At 36.5% G+C, this 9,850-nt stretch overlaps 1 pseudogene; it reads left to right on the forward strand.

Moving 5' to 3' along the window:
- The first annotated feature begins 3,733 nt into the window (after positions 1–3,733).
- LOC108311297 lies at positions 3,734–9,636 on the forward strand (annotated as a pseudogene).
- The last annotated feature ends 214 nt before the right edge of the window (positions 9,637–9,850 follow it).

Below are 9,850 nucleotides of genomic sequence, written 5' to 3' on the forward strand. Positions count from 1 at the left end.
ATTAGGAGGTGGGAGCTTTCAGATGTGATTGGGTCATGGAGGCAAAGCCCTCATGAATGCGATTAGGACCCTTTTAAAAGAGGCCCAAGGCCCTCCCTTTCACAATGTGAGAGCACTGCTAGAAAAAGCCAACTATAAATAGGAAAATAAATCTTCACCAGACACTACATTTGTCAGCATCTTAACCTTGGACTTCCCAACTTCCAGAACGATGAGAAATAAACATCTGTTGTTTATAAACCACTCAGTTTGTGATATTTTGCTATCGAAGCCCAAATGAACTAAGAAAGTGAAAAACAAAACAAAACAAAAAACTCCAATTGAAATTCTATAGACAGTAAAATTAGGATGCATGAGTTAAACAGATTAGGTACTGCAGAATAAAATTTCTTTCAGGAACTTGATAAAACAGGAACAGGTGATATAAAGAGCCATAAGATTAAAAGATAAAATTGTCTTAAGTTGTAGGATAATTTTAAGGGATCTGATAAACATGAAATTGGAGTCTTCAAAATAGGGAAGAAATATAAGAGATAGAAAATAAATTGTAATATTGGTTGAAAAATTTTTAAACTTGATCAAACTATAAATTCACAGATTACATAAGTTAAAGGAACCCAAGTTCATAAAAATGATAAAAACTATACCTAAGAACATCTTTGTCAAATAAATTGAAACCAGTGATGCTTTAAAAATATCTTTTAAAAAGCTACAATGAATGATTCATTATGTGCAGAGAAACAAAGGTAATAATGATAGATTTATTGAAGAAAACAATACATGCCGAAAAGGAATAGAGTTTTAATAGTATACCTTTTCTCATCTTTTTTGATGGACTACTTTAAAAACATATTACATTTTCACTGTATTTATTTTTAAGTAACACACTTATTTACTATTTTGTCTGGTGGTTGCACAAAGGTTCAAACTTATATCTTTATCTTATAAAACTCTAATTTTGAGTGATATTATTCCTTTCTTCCTGCACAAGGAAAATATTTCTACGTGCTTTCTAATATTTATGCTATTTTTCATGTAATGTATATCTATAGTATTTAAAACCTAGTAGATAATACTATTAATGTTATATACAGTCAATAGTCATTTAGATTTTCCCATGTATTTAGCCTTTCATTGATGTTATATTCTTTCCTATATCTCTGAAGTTTCATTTGAAATTATAACCCTCTGCTGGAGAAATATCCTTTAGTGGTTCCCTTGGTGCAGGTTTTAATTTTATTTCTGCTCATTTTTTCAGAACACCAATTCCTGCATTTGATTTTTGGCCTTCTCTACTTTTTCTCTGCAAGACATTAGGTTTCTTCATATGCAACTAAATGATGCTTTTTTTTTTTTTTTTTTTTTTTTTTTTTTTTTTTTTTTTTTTTTTTTTTTTTTTTTTTTTTTTTTTTTTTTTAAACCTGGCTTTCAATTGCTGTTTCTTGCCCTCATATGTTTCATATTTTCTGTAGAGCATCATTGGTGCTTGGCAGTAGCCACCTAATTTATTGCTATTTGTGTTTATATAACTCCTCAATGCCTGAAGTATTACATTTACTTGTGCATTTTCTTCTACTGGGATAATTTTAATTCATCACCACATTATTTTAACAATTTCACTTCAACTTTGAACCACCTACCGCCAGTGATATGTTCCTTGTGCCATGCTAGTGGTGAATGAGTCTACTCTCAAATTTCACCTTGAACTACTTCCTGTACCAATTCTTTTAGGGTTAGAAAGGAATGAAATGAGGAGAAAGCAAAACGTGGCTAGGCATCTTCAACACCACACCTTGATTACCAAACGTGGGCTTCCTTGAGAAGGGCATTGCCTTGGCTAAAGTGGCCCTCTACAAATGAGGACAACTTTCAAAATACTGATAGCTAATCTTCTCTGAAGGTAGATATGAGCAAGACATTTCTGTATCTTCCAAGCTCATAGAAATTTGTTTAAGTGGAAGCATTTTAAAAACAAAAAATACATATTTACTTCTACTAAAATAATTAATACATTTGGAGATGTGTCTAGTTTAATATCCTATTTAAGTAGTGCTAACTCATGTTAAAAATAAAATAACTTGGTCAAATATTAAGCAGGATGTGTTGCAGATATAATCGTGAAAGAAAATAACTCAGTCTTTCTTGCCATGTCCTTTGAGTTCTGGTATTGATGGGAGGAAATATGCACTAAAAAGGAATAAAATAAATGAATAGTTAACATACATTTTGATCATTATAAATGCTGTATAAAAACTAGAGAAATTTGAAATATCTTTGAAGCCATTTAGTAGATCAAATGATCAAGAAATGTGTTCTTTTAGATGAGAAATTTTTAGCCATGAAAAATTAGAGCAGAAGGCTCTAAAAACAACAGGAACAAAGGAACTGAGGTAGAATAAGTCTGGAGGCATTTTAGTACAGAATGTGAGGCAATGTGATAGCATGAAGTGAGACTGGAAGTATATAGGCCAAAATGAGGCTATAGATGGAAGCAGCTTCCAGGGAGAAAGTGTCACATAACAAAAATATTTACTGTCTTAAAATCTGAACTAGGTAAATAAAAATATGACTCCTTTAGCTGTGGGAGTAGTAAAAAATGAAACTGAGAGACAATAAAAAATTATATATATAGAAAGCCTGCAACCACAGGAAGGTGAATGTGTGAACATCATTGAGAATAAAATATACAGTGAAAGAGAAGTCGTGCTACGTAAGTGGGTGTTGGCTTCAGCAGTGAGTCCTCACATCTACTCTGTGTCCTGAAATATCTGTGGTTCCAGTTCTGGTTATATGTCTTATTATCAGGATAAGTATTCGTTTTCCTGATATAATGCAAATGAATATATAGACAAGTACAGGTCTAGTCCAGGTGAAAAACTGCAACATTTAGAGGACCAGTGCACTAGAGAGCAGAAAAAAAAATTTTTTAATTGAAAATAGAGACAGAAACAAAATTGGGAGAATGAATTATCATGAAAGCAAAGAGGAAGAAAAAGTTACTTTAAATTTTAAAGGAAATATAAATACATAAAACATTCCAACAAGATGTGGAATAAAATATTAAAATCACTCAGTGATGGCTTCTGTAGAAGAAGAGATAACAATTTGATGAAAATGATTAAGGGAGGTGATTTATACCATAGCCAGAAAGCTAAACGGCTCTGTATTTTAATTGGCAAAAAGTGATCACAGATTATTAAAGTTCAGTGACAAGAATTTTAAAATATGCATCCTAAAATTAATCTGTTGTCTAGTATATGAGCCAAGTCAGTGGAAGAAAGAGTTTTAAGTATTAAACGGTCATGAACTCTGTACTAGGCAATTTGCATAGCATAGGGGTTAAGAGCACAGAATATAGAACCAGACATCCTGTATTCAAAGCCTAAGTCTTTGAATTAGCTTTTTAATTATTTTAAATATTCTCTCAATTTCCTTACTATAAACTGGAGATAAGAATAATGCTTACCTGAAGTGAGAGACTTCCTACCATGGAATCATGCAATCTTGACTGCAGGAAAACTAAAATCTTAGTTTCCCTCCCAACCCCTGAAACTAGAATAGAAATCTGCCCCAAAATGGTGGGACAGAACTTTTCCAGGGAGGGAGCTTGTAAGGGGCCCCACATCCATTCTGAGACCAGACCAAAGCAGGTAAAGCGAGACAACATTTCAAACCTAGCCATTGGCAAACTACACGCTGTCCTGGGACCCGGTGGCACTGGGATAGGGGCAATATGGAAAGTTGGGATGTCATTGCTGTGACAGAAGAACAAGTTTGGAATGAGCTAGGAGTATTCTGTAGCCAGGGCTATGAAGCAAACGAGGCATGGGCAACACTGGCCAGTGCCAGGAAGCAAGTGTTGCTGGGATTTGAGATGACGATGTGAGTTGCTGCTGGGACTTGGTTAGGAGCTGGGCAGAGGCTCCTGCAGCCTGGTTGGGTGTAAAAGTTAGGTGCAGGCTACCATGACCAAACTGAGAGGCTGCAATATAAAGGAAAAATATGTTTCCCACTCATATCCCAGGCTGTGGCAAAGGTGGATGGTCTCACCTTCTCCAGTAATAGGACTTCTTCAGGGCTGCTACTGCCCCCCACATGAGCCCTCTGTTGGGGTCTAAGAATCACCCATCTCCTACCCACTAGGGCTAGAACCTGCTGTTATCACTGGGGTGACTGAGGACTAGTCCATACAGACTAGCTTTGCTCTTCCCTTTGAAACAGAGCACACAGTCTGGGGTACTGGGAAGGCCCAACCAAATCCATGTTCATAGGCACATAGGCACTCTCCCCAGGGGCCTGAGGTTAAACTCAAACACCTGGCTGCTACACGTCAGCTGGCAATTACTTGTAAGCAGCAGCTGCATGCCTAAACACATGCCCACTCAGCTCATAGCCGTCATGGAGAATATCAATACACAACATTTGAAACCCATAGAATCATCCCACTACTGCTACTGCCATCATCCATGCCACACTGGGTGCAGAAGGGCATGAGAACCCACCGGCCCACCAGATCCACCACTCCCACACAAGCATCTAAGCAAGCCTCAGGAGGCCCAAGAATCAGCCTAATACTAATAGCCAATAATACCAGTGCCAGTGTTAGCCTACTACTAACAGCCAATACCATCCAATACCAGTGCCATTGTCATGTAGTGCAAAGATTGGCATACGTGACCCAGTGATGACACACTTGAGACCTGAAGACTGGCCTACCTGACATCCCAGTCCCCAGCACAACTTCAAAACAGTCTCAACTATTAACCATACCCTAACACACTGAGAATATCACAGAGACTACTAATGCTATTTACAGCCAACAAACTCATACAGAGATTACACTATTGTACACACAGAGTCAAAGTCAATTATCCCACCTAACCATCAGCACACACAAATCTTCAAGAAAATGTCTTATTTTGAGCAGTATCCAATCATGATCTTTGGCGACTTTTTGATAGGGTTTTTTTTTGTTTTTTTCCTTGTAAATTTGTTTAAGTTCCTTGTAAATTCTGGATATTAGACCAAACACTGCATGTTCTCATTTGTAAGTGGGAGCTGAACAATGAGAAAACACAGACACAGGGAGGGGAACAACACACACCTGGGCCTGTCGGGGAGTAAGGTGAGGGAGCGCATCAGGACAAATAGCTAATTCATGTGGGTCTTAATACCTAGGTAACCCGTTGATAGGTGAAGCAGACCACCACAGCACATCATGTTTACCTATGTAACAAACCTGCACATTCTGCATATGTATCCTGGTACTTAACGTAAAAAATAAATAAATAAATAAAAAATAAGAAAGAATGAAAAAGAAAAGGTCTTCCGAAGGAAAACTCAAAAATTGAAAGAAATGACTGTTACATCAGATGTGAAGATATCGATGTCAGGAAATAGAAAATAAGAAGCAGAAAATTATGATACTTTCAAAGGAATACAATAATTCTCCAGCAATAGATCTTAAACAAAAACAAATTTTCAAAATCCAGGATAAAGAATTCAAAATATTTATTTTTAAAAAGCTCAGTGAGATACAAGATAATTATGAGAAACAATACAGTAAACTAGAAAACTAATTTAGGATAGATTGAGAAATCGAATAAAGATAGGTAGTTTAAAAAGAACCAGAGGGCAGGATGTGGTGGCTCATTCCTGTAACGCCAGCACTTTGGGAGATCAAGGCAGGCAAATAACTTGAGCTCAGCAGTTTGAGACCAGCCTGGCTTACACTGTGAAGACCTGTCTCTACTAAAAATAGAAAAATTAGCTGGGTCTGGTGTCACATGCCTATAATCCCACTAATTGGGAGGTTGAGGCACAAGAACCTGGGAGGTGGAGGTTGTAGTGAGCTGAGATGGGCGCCACTGCACTCCAGCCTGGGCAACAGAGCAATACTCTGGAAAAAAAAAAAAAAAAAAAAAAAAAAAAAAAAAAAAAAAAAAAAAAAGAAAAAAAAAAAAAAACAAAAAAAAAAAAAAAAAAAAAAACACACAAAAAAACAGAGATTCTGATGAATTAACTCCAAGAACAGTTTTTAAGTTTTATTTTCACATCGAAAATCAGTCAGATTTGCTTCAGCCTCAAAGAGCATGTTTATATAAAATTAAATAAGCACTGGCAGTGAGTTGCACTTTTTTTTTTCTAAATGGTAAAAGGCTTAATTAAAAGTTTCAACATTAGACTGGATTAGATAGAAAAACAAATTCCATAACTTGAAGAAAAATATTCTGAAATAATTCAGTAAGAAAAAATAAAGAGGCTGAGCACGGTGGCTCACACCTGTAATCTCAGCACTTTGGGAGCCTGAGGTGGGCGGATTACCTGAGGTCAGGAGTTCAAGACCAGCATGGCTAATGCGGTGAAACTCTGTCTCTACTAGAAATACAAAAATTAGCTGGGCATAGTGGTGAGCACCTGTAATCCCAGCTACTCATGAGGCTGAGGCAGGAGAATCACTTAAACCTGGGAAGCTGAGGTTGCAATGAGCTGAGATTGCACCATTGCCCTCTAGCCAGGGCTACAAGAGCAAAACTTCATCTAAAATACAAAATTTAGCCAGGTATGGATTACATGCCTGTAATCCTAGCTACTTGGGAAGCTGAGGCAGGAGAATTGTTTGAACCCAGGAGGCGGAGGTTGCGGTGACCCAAGATTGTGCCATTGCACTTCAGCCTGGGCAATAAGAGCATAACTCCACTCGGGATAACATAAATTGACCAAATTTATAAATTATTGATATCCCCAAGAAAGTATAAATAAAGAAGTGATTGGAAAACCTATTCAGTGAAAGATGAGAACTTCCCAAGTCTAGCAAGAGATTTAGACATTTACATACAGAAGGCTCAACAATCTCCAGGAAGATATAATGTAAAAATGTCTTCTCCAGAGCGCATTATATTAAGACTGTATAAAGTTGAAGATAAACAGCACATCCTAAAATCAACATAAGAAAGGTGCCTAATTACCTATAAAAGGAATCTTATCAGACCGGGCGCGGTGGCTCATGCCAAGGGACTGAGGAAGCTATTGCATGGAAATGGAAACCAAAAGTGAGCAGGAGTACTAAAAGATAAGAAACAAAGAAAATAAAATGTTATCAATAATTTTGACTTATTATGTATAGAGAGGTTTGACACTGCAGTGGTTAACTCTTGTTTCTAGTGCTTGCAAGCCCCCAAATGCACAAAAATCTTTATAAATATAAATACATTCACACAAATGAATTTTCAGACATCCCCTTTGCAAGTTATGAATAAAATAGGTATATCTTTTTGCTTTAACACTCTCCTCCCTCCCTTCCCTTCCATCCATCCCCTTCCCTCCCTCCCTCCATTCCTTCCTCCTCTCCTTCCCTCCTTCCTTCCTTTCCTGCTTTCTTTCTTCCTTTCTTCCTTCCTTTCTTCTCTTCCCTCCCAACCTCCCTCCCTTCCTTCCTTCCTTCCTTCCTTCCTTCCTTCCTTCCTTCCTTCCTACCTTCCTTCCTTCCTTCCTTCCTTTGGGTGGAATTATTGTATAGTAATAATTCCTTTTTGGATGGATTATTGTTCAAAAATATTTTTATACATGCTCACTTTTTACTAAATTTTATAAGATAATATTGTTGTCTTGGAGATGAACACTAACAGTATTATTAAAATAATAAGCATTGAACATTCTAGATGAGTATAACCTCTAGCTATTTCTAAAGGAGTTCAATTTCATTGGCTGTCATTGTAGACTGCAGTTACCAGAGAAAAAATGCACACAGTCATCAATTTTGCATGATACACAGGAGATTCAGTTTAAATGCAAGACACCTGAGAAAAGGGTTTTTTTCCTTCTTTCTAACGTAATATCTAGATCTACATTTACATATAAATTAACTCCCTTCTCCCCATTTTTTCTTTTTTTGGTTTGTTTTAGTACATGACAGACAATCTGTTCAGAGAAATATCATTGACTATATAGGGAAAGCTAGTGAGCTGAAGTCCTAACAAAAGCTGTTATACTCATGTCTGCAGATTTTTCCAAGGCTCATTATTCCTCCAGGTAGGATCTGGCACTATTTCTCCTCACCTTCCAATCATTAACATTATGAGCAAAAACTATTGATTCAAATATGGCTTCTAATAAACAGAGAATGAAGACAAAATCTAACAGAAATTATTTGTATAAGTTAGAAAAACTCTAACAATTGTTATAACTATTGGCAATGGTACTATTAAACAGAAATAAGAGAAAAAGAGATTATGGGCTTTGTCTAATAATCTTCAAAATTTTGCTCTATTGGAAATTCTGGACTAAAGAAAAATGTTTTCTAAATCATACAAGCAGCTATAGTTAGGGTTTACCTGGGATAGGGAACTTCACACATACAAACACCCTATAAAGTGTTGTTTATCTCAATCTGTATATGAGCAAACTGAAAAACAGTAAGTGCTGTTTTTCTCAATCTATAAATGAGCTCAGTTGGGTTTAAAGAGAAAACAGGTTATACATCCATTCAGCCAGCAAACATTTTTGTCTGCCCACAGAGTGCCATGCAGAAGTTTAAATTATACAATTAATAAGTGAAAAAAACCCACAAGCATGCATTTGACAGTATGGGGGTGGTGGAGGAGTGCATGCAATAAATGAAGTAAGTAAAGTTTAGTATTTAGATGATGTTAAGAGATATATGAATAAATAAATGAATAAGAAAATCAAGTTGGTAAGCACCTGGGTGGTCAGGGCAGCCATTATTTACAAGACAGCTTTTGAGTAAGGAGAATATGAGGGAAAGTTAGAATAATAGAATATAAAATTAAAAGGTAATGGGGCCAGTTTATATAGTATACTTTAGGTCTTTATAATGCTTTATACTTCAATTAAATACGTTAGGTGATTGGAATGCAAAGTTGTTTGTTTGTTTGAAGTTAATTCAGGGCCACCAGCTTCATGCATGTGGTGTTTGGGGGCTGAGCTGCGTGTGGGCCCTTTTCTCTGACCTGGACAACACTCTCGTTGACACAATGAGCATGAGAGGCTTGCCACAGGTGATAATGCTCCTACAATCAAAATACCATTATAAGGAAAAGGCTAAAATCATCTGTGGTAAAGTTCAAGTTAACTCAGCAAGGAATGTTTTTATCCTTACAATACATGCATTACTGATCTAAGGACTTCACATTGGGAAGAAGCAATCCAGGAAACAAAAGTTAGTGCAGCCAGTAGAAAATTGACTGAAGAATGTTACTTCCTTTGGAAATCTACATGTTTACAGCATATGACACTAGCAGAGAATCTCAAAGCCATGTTCACTGAACTTCGAAAGGAGATCCGCCTACTTCTATTAACGAATAGGGACAGACAGACTCAGAGAGAGAAGACTGAGGCTTGTGGCTGTCAGTCCTATTTTGATGTTGTTGTAGGTGGAGAGCAGAGAGAGGAGAAGCCAACACCGTCCATGCTTTATTATTGCTGTAATCCTCTCAGAGTACAACCTGGGGACTGAAAGTAGGATTGAAAGCAATAGTCTGGATCAATAAAAATGGAATAGTGCCACTGAAGTCCTACCCAGTTCTGTGTTATAGAGTTTCTTCTGTGCTGGATTACAGACCACAAAGTCAGTATGTCTGTTTAAAGCACATAAAAGGGTGTGATTATGAACATTAGAGTCAATTTGAAGAGTTTGAACTAAAAAAAGTTAGGGTGCTCCACTTGCCATCGTCCAGTTCTAAGGATAATTTTATTTGTGATTTAATGACCAATATTTTGAATGTCTTCCCAATCAAATTGCTTTTAAGTTGTAACAACCAATCATTGACTGGTATTTGTATCTGAAATTCAGATTACGTGAACACAAATCTGTAGTATATTCCAGAAAATT

This window comes from Cebus imitator, unplaced genomic scaffold (genome assembly GCF_001604975.1).
Source record: "Cebus imitator isolate Cc_AM_T3 unplaced genomic scaffold, Cebus_imitator-1.0 Scaffold113, whole genome shotgun sequence".
In the NCBI taxonomy this organism is placed as follows: Eukaryota; Metazoa; Chordata; class Mammalia; order Primates; family Cebidae; genus Cebus; species Cebus imitator.